The 12,150-nt window shown below is 40.8% G+C and overlaps 1 protein-coding gene and 1 long non-coding RNA gene across 12 annotated transcripts in view; one reads left to right on the top strand and one right to left on the bottom strand.

Annotated features, from left to right (window-relative positions):
• The window catches only part of LOC144321999 (uncharacterized), a 34,116-nt gene extending 24,888 nt beyond the window's left edge, over window positions 1–9,228 (top strand). The window contains exons 3-9 of one of the 10 annotated variants that reach the window (XR_013387544.1): window positions 181–289; window positions 607–653; window positions 941–1,031; window positions 5,828–5,969; window positions 8,250–8,386; window positions 8,718–8,835; window positions 9,133–9,228. This is a non-coding gene — a long non-coding RNA (uncharacterized LOC144321999). The other 9 variants (XR_013387547.1, XR_013387540.1, XR_013387542.1 and 6 more) reach the window with 9 other exon arrangements.
• SNX24 (sorting nexin 24) overlaps window positions 1–12,150 on the bottom strand; it is a 159,794-nt gene that overhangs the window by 21,661 nt on the left and 125,983 nt on the right. The gene's annotated exons all lie outside the window — the stretch shown is intronic.

Here is a 12,150-nt window from a genome sequence, read left to right as displayed (position 1 = left end):
CAAATCACAGACAGCATCCCTGTGGAAATGGAAAGTGTTTCATTAAACTTATTTTACAAAGGACTGTCCAAATCACTGTAGAATGAGCCATGGGGAATAACTTAGCATTGGCTGGTGGAAGAAAATACAATTCTACTTAAACAGGTCCCTTGAATCACAGATTTTATGATCTTTTAACAGCTTTCTATGAAGAGCAATTAAAGGAAGATAGTAAAGGTTTACACTAATACTCTAGAAAGTTAAAATGACTACATACATCTTTAAGCAGTGTATATCTTCAAGATCTTAGGTAAGTTTGAGGGAGAAACACTAATTCATTTTTTAAAAAAGAAGAGGAGGGGGGAATCCCTGGGTGGCTCAGTGGTTTGGCGCTTGCCTTCGGCCCAGGGTATTATCCTGGAGTCCTGGGATCGAGTCCCACGTCGAGCTTACTGCATGGAGCCTGCTTCTCCTCTGTCTGCCTCTCTCTTTCTCTCTGTGTGTGTCTCTCATGAATAAATAAATAAAATCTTAAAAACGAAAAAGAAAGGAGGACGAAGAAGCTGAAAGTTATTTCCCTGGGGTCTAAAGATAACACTTTTGGATTCATTTCTTCTCCCTGCCCAGGGCTTGTCCCTAATACCCAGGCCGCTGTGAAGCCAGACATCAGTGAGGTAGGTGGAAGGGCAGGAGGAACACAGTGGGGTGAGGGAGGGGTGCAGGGGTCAAATAACAACAGAGGGACCAATGCAGATAGCCTAGACACCTTCTCTGTCCTCTGCACCAACCCCACTAGTTGTCTACACCAGTCATCTTAGGCTGTGGTCTCCTCAACAACCCTCATCCCCCAGCCCGCTCCAAAGGTGCTTCCTGGAAAAGGAGCCAGGGAGGTACCCCAGAGCAGGTGACAGGCATGCTCCCATTTTTCTGGAAAAAAAATTTTGGGGTGTGTTTCCATAAGGTTCGGCTCGGTGTGATCACCTGGAGGTAGCTGATGATCAAGGAAAGACTATACTCATTATTTCACAGTTACTACTGAGAAGTGATAGCAGGTAGGTGCAGTATATGGGGACTATGTGTACTTCCAAATATGTATTTACCTAAATTGTTTAAAATTAATATGAGGCAAGTTTCTTGGGTTCTCTGTGCTTCAAAAGGGTAACAGTATCTGTTTCAGATGCTGGAGTCATGATGAAATAAGACTCATGCTAGTTAAGAAACTGCTGCAGTACCTGATATACCACAAGGACCTAATATTATTATTTTTCTTAGTAGTAGTGGGAGTGTAAGATAAATAAAATCAATCTGTGATAAGATTTATAAGAAATATGTATTCTGACTATGATATAATGATTTGTAAGAAATATAGACTTAATATATACATTATATAAATGTATATGAGTTTTCATATATATTCACTCCTATTACTTCAGATGACCAAAATATGTATTTCTTAGATATATTTGGTCTTTATCCATAGTTCCTGAAAATGCTTCAGAGCCATAAAGTTGAAATGGGTGTCTTGTTATTAATGGAGAATTTTGAACCCACCCAAGGTCAGAGGTTGGCTGCCCAGAAGACCAACCACAGGATTAGACTGTGAGGACTTTCAGCCTCCTGGGAGAGAAGAGAGGCTGGAGGTTGAATCAACCAATGGCCAATGACTTAGTCAATTATGACTATGTAATGAAGCCCCCCTAAAAACCCAAGAGGACTCCCTTTCATTCCCTTCCCAAGACCTTTCACACCAGAACACTTCCACGTGCCACGGAGCTAGGCTGAAAGCTCCTTGAGGACAGAAGCTCCTTTGTTTGCGAGATGGCCCTACATATCTCTTCATCTGACTGTTGATAGATAGCCTTTATCATATCCTTTAATAAGCCAGTAAACGTGAGTTAGTGTTTCCCTGAGTTCTCTGAGCCATTCTGGCAAATGAAGTGAACCTAAAGAAGAGGTCATTGGAACCTCCAATCTGTAGCCGATCACTCAGAAGTACAGGTAAGAGACTAAAGCTTATAACGGGTGTCTGAAGAGTGGGGTGGGAAGCAGTCTTCTAGGACAGAATCCTTAAGCTGTGGGATGTGACAGTATTTTTGAGTAAGCAGTGTCAGAATTGAGTCGAACTCTAGGACACCCTGCTGATACCTGAGAAGTGCTTGGTGTTGTGAGCGGCAAGAACCCCTGCTCCCCTGTTGGAACTGGATCTGGGAACTCTCAATAACCATTACAGAAGCTAAGTAATTGAAATCGCTGATTTAAAGAAAGGAAACATTTTCTTACATGGTTTCACTTGTGTTATTATTTTTAAAAGCCTGCACTTTGTATGTAATCCAACTATGTTGTAACTTCCTGGCCTCTTAACACATGCATGCACACAGGCCAAGTATTTGTTCTAAAGAATTTCTATGTAGAACTCATTTAGTCAGATCGTCAAAGCATTCTCTCTAAGGGCCAGTAAGCTCACATACCACGTCACGCTGCTATACGTAGCCCTTCCTTGCAATGGCATCAGCTGTCTACTGAGAGAAGTCCAGTCCATTGATCTGGGACTTTTTCACTTCCATCAGCCCCCTCCGACTTGTCCAGCCTCTTTGTCCAGCTTCAGATTCCATGATCTACCATCCTTATCAGTTCCCTAAAACACCTCTGACCCCACAAGTCACCCTCCCTCTATTGTATTCAGGACACCAAAAGTTCTGGTTGAATCCTAGCATCTCTTACCCAAGCCTCGACCCAGCTGCTGAGCACTGCAAGAAAACCACACAATACAAACAAGTTGTTTTCACTTTAAATTCAAGCTCTTATCCATAGAATATTGTCTTGCTACCTTTCTGTAGAAGAGTGGTTCCCAAATTTCAGCCAGCAGCTGAATCACCTCAAAGGCTTGTTAAAAACACAGATTGCTGGTCCCATCTCTAGACTTTCTGATCTAGGAGGTCCAGGGGTGAGCACTCAGAATCCACTTTCCCAGGTGATGATGATGGAGCTGGCCAGGAACCAGACTTTGAGAACCACTGCTCTAGAGGAACCACCTTCACCCATTTCAGAGCTTCTCTTCTCTTTGAATCTGCCTATACTTTTCCTCCACCCTCCCTCTTAGCTGATAACCACTCTTCACACTTCTTCATGCTTTGATGAGAATGCAGAAGCCACCAGAGTTGATGTCCTTTATCTTCAACCCACCTAATCTATCTACATTTCTCTTCCATCAACTCTTTCTTCCTCTGTGTTAGTGGAGGAGGTGCCCTTTCTTCTGTCAGAGGCCATTCCTCTAATAATGCTGTTTCAGCCCACTTGACTTTCTCAAGTATTTATTTCTTTAGTTATATAGTCCTTCTCTCCTCTGCCTAGTCATGATTTAATTGCTTTCATCCATCCATCTATCCATCCATCCACCCACCCATCTATCCTTCCATCATTTCTGCTGAATCATTCCTATCAGCATATAAACATATTCCAGTATCTCATTATAAAAGAACAGAACAAAAAAACCCCACAAAAATCCTCTCAGAGGATATAGCTTATTTCTCTGCTTCTTTTCATGGCCAAAGTTCTCAAGAATGTTCTGCAGATGTTGCTTCCTCTTCTTATCTCAGGCCATCCACTACTCCACCCTCTACAAACTGGCTTTGGCTTCTACCACTCTCAGTTCATCAAGATCACAAATCTCTTCCCTGTTGCTAAATCCAACAGCCACTTTTGTCCTGACCCCACTCAACTTCTGGGCAGCCAGCACTCCACTGGACAACTGCTCATCCACTTGTTTCCAAAACTTTCCTAGAGTTTCTCCTATCTTATTTTTACCCTCTTTTGTTGCCTCTTCCCTTTCTAGCTGACCTTGAAATACTGGGATTCTTCAGACCTTAGCCAGCAGCCTCTGCTCCCCACCCCCACTCTCTCCTTAACCAAGAAGTATCAACTGCCACACATTTTAAGACCCTTATGGCGATGAGGAACAAATTCTTTTCTCCAGGCTGGCCCTCTCTTCTGAAACTAAATACCTACTTAACGTCTCTGCTTGAATTTCTTAACAGACATCCTTGATTCAAAAGGTCCAAAGCAGAACTTGGTATTTCCTTAAAAAGAAAATACCCTCACCCTCAACTGCCACCCTCTCCTCCATCCCCTTCCTCATTTCAGCACATGATAGCACCATCCACCTAGCTGCCAAAGCTGGAAGCTTCCTTTCCCTCAGCTCCATATTCAGCCTTTCATTAGCATCATTGGGAGCTCCTGTGCCATTCACTTATAAAGCTGCAGTCACCAATGCCACAAATATGCCTCTGCCCCTTAGGCTCACAGCCCCTGTGACAGCTGTTCCCTCCACCTTCTGTGCATGCTCAACATGATTAATGCTCTTCAGTCTTTTTTTTTTTTAAGTATATAAAGATTTATTTATTTATTTATTTTAGAAGGAGGAGGGGCAGAGGCAGACAAGAGTCTCAAGCCGACTCTGCACTGAGCACAGAGCCCAACACGGGGCTTGATCTCACCACCCTGAGATCATGACTTGAGCTGAAATCAAGAGCCTGCGCTTAAGAGCCTGTGCCCCCCAGGCATCCCAATGCTCCTAAGTCTTAAGTCTCCTTGGAGGTGTGTGCTCCAGGATCACCCAAACCCAAGCATTCCCTCTTACTCTCTGATAACTTTCTTCTGGCTCCCTTACATGTTTCCTTTATGGCACTTGCAAATATGTCATTTAAATGTTTACTTGGCTTTTGTCCACTCAGTTCCAGCTCCATTCATTTACCTGTTATCTCTATATCTAAGACATAGCTTTAAATGCATGAGGGTCATTGCACAGGCTGAATGAATGGGCGTCAGCAAAGGTAAATACTGAGAAGGCAAAGTTTGGCTTAATATAAAGAGAAACTTTATAACTGAAGTCAGCCAGGAATGTTATGCTTACTGGAGGTAACCAGCACCTCTGCTGCAAGTATATTACCAAAAGAAGCTGGAGGTCCAGCTGCTACAGAATATTGCAGTAAGGATTTATCAGTAAGTAGGGAATCAAGCAAGGCATTTGCTGAGAAAATATAGTACTACCTAATATTTGCATAATATTTTATGGCTCACAAACTGGCTCCACATATACCAGGTCACTTAATGCTCACTACCACCTTTGTGGTAGACAGATCAAAAGTATTTAGTGGATGAGAAAGCTCAGTGAGATGTTAAATGACTTGCTTTTCTTCGAGACCAGCAACACCAAGCCCAGATCCTCCGAAGTGGACAGTCTGCCTCTGGGGGTGGATGAGCTGAGTCTTGCAGTAATTCAGGTCCAGGTCTTGCACTAATACCCAGCAGCACTCTCTTTGAAGGGTTCTTGGGGTTCGGTTCTTTCACAACTGTCTGATCCTTCAAAGGTCGCTGCTCCCCCTTCACCCTCTGGCTAGAGGTGGGCCCAGAGCCCCTCCTTGAAGCTCTGGAGCACAGCCACAGCACAGCTGAATATATAAGCAAGATTCAACCAAGGAGGATGACAGAGGGAAATAAACAACGTCATAAGGCTAGATGTGGTACCTTACAAACTACCAACAAAATAAGCAATTGCTCATCTATGAAAAATAGGCCAAACAGAACATGGATGCTGCCATTTGGTGTTTCAGATTTACCCCGCTACTAAAATGAGACCCCTCTGAACTCTTCAATTACAGCTCATTATAAGCTGAACATCAGTGGGGAAATGGGAAAGTCTTGTTCAGTATACATTTCAATGGGAAAGGGTAGGTTGAAAATGAACAAGCTTAATTTGCCTTTAATTTTTTTAATCTATCATAATAAGTATGAAAAACTATAGTTAAAATTCCAAATGTTTTCTAATTATTTATTTATTTTTTAAACACAGACCACCACATCCTCATTTTTGGAGGAGGAAAACAGCTGCTTGCTACAGCAATCTTGAGCACAATTTTGCAACCAGAAAATAACTGAGCCAGACAGCAGATAGGAATCTTTTTAAAACATGCCCCCAAATAACGAATAACATGGTGAGAAGCAGCTTCCCAACTGTGATAACTTTTCTTGTTTTGTCTCACTGATATTTTCTTATGAGGGTTTTTGGGTCAGGGTAAACTCCTGAGGACTGATCTGACATTCCCTCTGAAACTAATTACATTAAACAGCAGGTGCCCACTTCAAGTCTGAGCAGGAGAATGTAAGACGATCAGGGAATTCACTGCATGTGGGGTTAATGCTCTCATTTTTTAGGAGCCTCTTTAAGCTTAGGTATCCCCAACTCCACTAACTGTGTCATTTGTGTAGAGATAAAAGAAGGATCAATCGGATATATTGAAATAAAAAAAAAAGGTTAAAATGCAATTTCCGGAAGCTGTGCAGTAGCTGCTCTTAAAATACACTCTGATATGTTTAAGTGCTTAAAAATGAATTGGCTAATTACATTTCCAGGGGGGGGGGGAAACCTTCCTTCTTTCCTTTTTCTTTCCTCTTTCCTTTCTTTTCTTGTTTTCTTCCTTCCTTTTTTTTCCCCTGGGAAAATTTATTTATTTATTTATTTATTTATTTATTTATTTATTTACCTTTCAGATTAAGTCTTTCAACAGATTGCTGTGAAATCATACAAATATCATGAGGGCAAGAGAGAAAGCTGATGTACCCGCACCTGTGTTTAAACTCTCCACAAGTAAACCCAGTTTTGATAGAATAGGCATTTCTTCACTAATTAATGCAAACAGGGATTACTCTGGAAAAAACAATGATGGCAATACTATCCCACACCAATGGATTTCAATGCTTTTTCAGGGGCCTTCTGTTAGTGGTATGATGAATGACTACCACAATTAATATGAATATCTGGCAAATTCAAAAGTAACTCTTTCAAATATACCAACTTCACTAAAAATAAACAGAAGCAATACAAAAATAGTTGTCACATAATTGCTTGTTACTCTGCTGGCTTGTATTTGAAGGTTCTTGATGAAATTTGAGTAGCCAGTCATGCTATTGCTGTAAGTTAATTCCTGGTCTTGGCTAGAAACTCTGCCCTGATCAGTGACTTAAATAGATTTGACTGAGATAAACAGAATCCAAGGAAAATGATTTATATTTTATGTATAGGGTATATGCTAGAGCCAAATATTCAACAATGTTTGAAAACTACAGGTTCTAGTTGCCCTAACGCAGTTAAAGAACAAGAGGGGACTAGCTATAATATGCTTTTTAATTATGTAAAAGTCAACAGGATTTGCAAAATTTAAATATTATTCCATTTAAGTTCCTGGGCATCTCAGTCAGTTAAGCAAGTGACTCGGGTCATGATCTCAGGGTTGCAAGATTGAGCCCAGCATGGAGCCTGCTTAGGATTCTCTCTCTCCCCCTCTCCCTTTGCCCTCACACATGCACACATGTATGCATTCACTCATCTCTTTCTCTCAAGTAAGTAAATAAATAAATATTATTCCATTTGAGAGGAAAAAAGAATGATCAAAATTATTGCACTTGCAAACAATGATGTCAGCAAAATTCACTTAAGCTCCTTATTAAGAACACATATAAATTTCATTTACTTCGGTCTTTGGGACTCTTCTAAGGATTGAGAAGAGGATATTATTTCTTGAAGATACAACCTTCTCTTAGCCTCAATTTCTAAGTGAAGTTTTAGAAGTAAATCATCAAAATTTTATTTGAGGAAGTGGATCAGTAACTGATGATACCTTGTATTATCATTACTACTACTACTACTACTACTACTACTACTACTACTATCATTGAAATAGCTTTAAAAAAAAGTTAATACTTTTCCAAATTGACACATCTAACGAATAGACAAACATTTAGTATATTACTCATTGTGGATAATGTAAGAAAATCTCCTGTGGATAGACTTAACCTTTATTAGTTTTACCTTTAGATTTAATACCAGTTTCTTCTCTAGTAAGATGCTTTGTTGAAAGCTAAGTAACTTCTCTAAATCACCCGCAAAACAAACCAAAATGATCTCCTATTATCTGTGGATTAATGTACACATTTCTTCCCAACACACATATTACATCGTCCTTATTTGTTGAACTATCTGAATGGCCAAAGCAAATTTCTCAAAGGCAAGGATTATGCGCTAATCATTTGCTCTGTGCCAGGCATTCCCCACAGTCGCTGCTCAGTAAATATCCACTGAAAACTAGCAACTTCTTCCCAGCTGTTGACAGGATGCTACATATTCTGTTAACTACAAAATTCATGCCATGAGCAATTCCTCTGTTCTCAACTATGTTTTAGATAACCTTAGGTCGTCATCTTCTTTTTTTTTCCAGAAGCACAAATAATTAAGTTGCTCCTAATTCTAAAGATAAACCTTTTTAACTTGATGCAGAACACTACATTTTGCATGCTAAATGCTAAGATGAAGAGAACTGCTTAAAAGGAAGGGGTCAGCAATTTTCACCAGGGGGTAAGTAGCAGGGGAGTAGGACAAAAGGGCTCCATCAGACCCATCCCACCATAGGTAGGAAGCTCCCAAAGTCCTTGAAACATAGTGGGGGCTCAGATCTTCCTTTCTTGCTGGATCCATGAGTCTTGATGTTGGGGGGTGGGGAAGGGGCACGTCAAGAATGAAAGAAGCATGGAAGAGGTCTCTACCTCTACCAGCCATTCTCCCCTAGAAGACACACGTGCGTTCCAGAGGAAATGACCAGGACACAGATAAATAAAAGCTCAACTATTTTCTTCCTGTCTTTCCTATTCCTGACTTCCTGTCTTCTCTTTCCCCCCACTGTCTCCAGAGTTCAAGTTCCAAAAGCTGCATTTCAAGATGCAGGTAGAAGGTTGTAACCTTCTACCTCCACTGCAGGGACAAGTTACCTTCTGAACCTGAAGCAGACCACTGACAGGAGAGTCAGGGTAATGAATGAGAAAACAGAGGCACCACCAACTGTTAATACAAATTCGGTTTTTCAAACTTGTAATAAAAGTTGCTCGAGCTGTGCAGGAAAACTAAGATTCTGTGGGCATGAAGGAAATTTGGTGGGGTGAGGGAGGGGGATGTCCTAAGAAATGGATTGTTCTAGTAGTCACACAACTCTGAGTTTACTAAGAAATGACTGTCCACTTATAACTTGTGTATTGCATAATATGCCGTTGACACTTCAGTGAAGTCATTAAAAAGTGCATGTTTTCTGTCTTTTCACTCTTCTGCAGGTAACATTCAGGAGTGTGCCTCTCAGCCTATGTGGCTAAATAAAATACTGTATGCTAACCAAGTTTTTCTTGGGTCAGCCAAAAGACTGTTAAATATGGCTGGTACTTGGTGTCAGATGTTGTCAAGAGAAGGGGGAGGCATTTGTTTTTCTCATGAAAGACGAATCACACACACATCACCTTTTATATACATTATCGTACATCAGGTAGAAAGAGTACTTACCTACTAAAAATATACCAAATTGGCCCCCATTACAGGTTTTACCTGAATTAGCACAAGTCCAAAATGAGAAACTTAAAGCCGATTTCAATAACTGTCGAAGAGAGTCTTATGAATCCTAACCTTCATAATCTTTTTTTTAAAGATTTATTTATTTTAGAGAGAGAAAGGGGGAAGGAGAGAGGAAAAGAGAGAGAGAAACTCAAGCAGACTCTGCTCTAAGCATGGAGCCCGATGTGGGGCTCGATCTCACAACCCTGAGATCATGACCTGAGCTGAAACCAAAAGTTGGATGCTTAACTGAGTGTGCCACCCATGCGCTCCCTAACCTTCATAATTTTGTGTTCATTTTTTCACAATCGACACATTGTCATGCAAAATGAGTGTTGGTAGCTTGGTTCTGAAGTGTTCTTAGCTCTCTCCTATACTGTCATCTGCACCTTAGCTTCCTGATTACCTTCTGACCTCGTGGACACCGTTCTCATGTATTCGAGACAAGGTATAGGCACTGCCAATATCAGGGGTGCTGCCCTGAGTCTCCTGTCCCAGACTTGTCCCACTCAGCTTCCCTGTCTGCAACTTTCCTTTTCGTGAAACAAATCTGATACCAACTAGTCTTCTCTCCCTACCATGGAAATGACAACTTATTTATCATAGAAGAAGCACAAGTAGGTATTCTCTGCATTGCACCAGACAGTGGAAGGGACTCAGAGTGTAAAACGTGCTGATGGGCAACGAGGGCACACCACCCACTCCACACATCAGCACTCCACAAATGCATCTTTCTACCCTGAACTCTCCTCTTCTCCAAGTTGGCTTTTCTCAGAGGAGAAAAAGAGAAGACAAAGAAATGGGAAGAATAAATGCTCTTTGTTACAGGAGCAAATAAATAAAATTCACCTCCCCAAACCTTTATGGCCAAGGTAGGGGAAAGGTTGGGGGAGATGGAGCTCACTCAGGACTCCCCTGGGACCAAGCTATGTGAACCTGTCCCTTGCCCTGCAAATGAAACAAACTTGCCCCTCTCCCCACAAACAGCCTATTATAAGATGTTTCCATTATTAAGAATAACAGTTAGGGGAATGCTTTTAGGACTATCATTTGTAATAGCAGTTTATTTATGAGAAAGAACCCAGTGAAGTAAATCTGCAAAGTTCTGCTTTTATGGGCAAGCCATTTCATTATACATTTTTTATTGTGGTTATTTTACTTATATTTAAAGTTATAAATTGCCAAAACAAGTTATTTAGCTCAATGTCACTAATACGTCTATCCCCGAATAACAAATACATGATTTATTATGTAAATATATTTGCTATTGTTCATACTATTTTTGACAAGTGCTTTTCAGTATTTAATAAGTCTGGAAGAGGAAAGAAAGCCACAATGGCTAGGTTAGCCTGTCCTTAGTGTTTGAGATGTAAAGTCATTGTTGGATACAGCTTCAAGGAAAATATTTATAAATTCAACATCTGTAACTACCTATTATAGAATGACATTTCAAAACCAAATGTGATTGCTGACAAAAGCTATGGGTAGACTATTGCATAACTAGAGATAAGCAAAACTGGTAAAGAGGTAGACTGTCAGCACAACTTATGTGTACATTTATGTTTAAAGCCAGCAGGCCCGGCAGTGGACATGACATGATCTATCTGCAGATTACCTCATTCTATCCCAAAGGCAGGAGGAAAGATTTGATTCCGCTTTCTTCAGATATAACATGCTTAAAATTAGTATTCTCTGATTATTACTCAATCTGTTATTCACTGGAGATATCTGCATAAGTGATGACCACAAATGTTCTTTCTCTAAAAACACCAGCACACATCTGATTACATTAATTCAAGTTCCCATTTAAGTGGATATTCATGGTTTTCAAATACGATTTTTTTTTTTGTTCTCCTTAGGATTTTAGGGAGGGCGAGTCAGTCCCTTCTTGGCTTCCATCCTGGTCCCCAAATCTACACCCTTTTTCACAATGCAGTGGGCATGCAGGGTTGCAGGCTGCTCCTTAACTATCGAAGCAAATCAATAGCAGCTGAATGCCATCTGCTTCGGGCCGCAGAACAGAACCAAAGCATAAGCCATGCATCTTCCCTTATTGAAAGGTTATTTTATGCAAGTAAACAATTCATCGTCTTCTTGCACGCTTGATGCTCATTTACCACTGTGATCAATAAAATATGCAAAACAACAAAAAAATTGAATCCTAAGAGTAGTTCTGATGCCAGGGTGATAGTTAATCAATACCCGGCCTCTGTTCACTAGGGCAAGCGGCAGGGGGACTCCTATTGTAACCTGTGAAATCCACAGCGGTAGACGTGGCTCTTGCTGGAAAGAGTTTTTAGAAGGGAGATACGTTACATTTACCCTATAGAATAAACAGGAGAACACAGTCTCATGGAATTAAGTCAAAACACTAACATCAACAGGCCTGAATATTACTGATTCACAGCCAGGCCTTCTCAAAGCTCAAGAAAAAGTAATGCGGCTTTATATGCCTTCTAGAATCTCAGAGACAAATGTTGGACGAGATCACTGACATGGACCTTTGGACAGCAACCCTTTCTGCTCCTTCTCAAGGTCGGCCATAGGAAGTCTTGGTTTTCAATGTATTCATGTTTCCGGAGAGCTCAGTTTTTCTTCTAAACACAAACTGCTGTGGGAATTTCTAGTGCGTGGTATTTCTCTTAGCCATAGCGCAAGCTGCCTTATTATATTAAGCCTCCTGACAATTGATGCAGGCAGAATGCTTTTCTCCCAACAAAGAAAACTATATCATCTCACAGATGCTG

Source organism: Canis aureus, chromosome 10, assembly GCF_053574225.1.
Source record: "Canis aureus isolate CA01 chromosome 10, VMU_Caureus_v.1.0, whole genome shotgun sequence".
NCBI classification, from domain to species: domain Eukaryota; kingdom Metazoa; phylum Chordata; class Mammalia; order Carnivora; family Canidae; genus Canis; species Canis aureus.
Note: the sequence above shows the minus strand (reverse complement) of the source record. Positions and strands in the feature narration are given on the sequence as shown.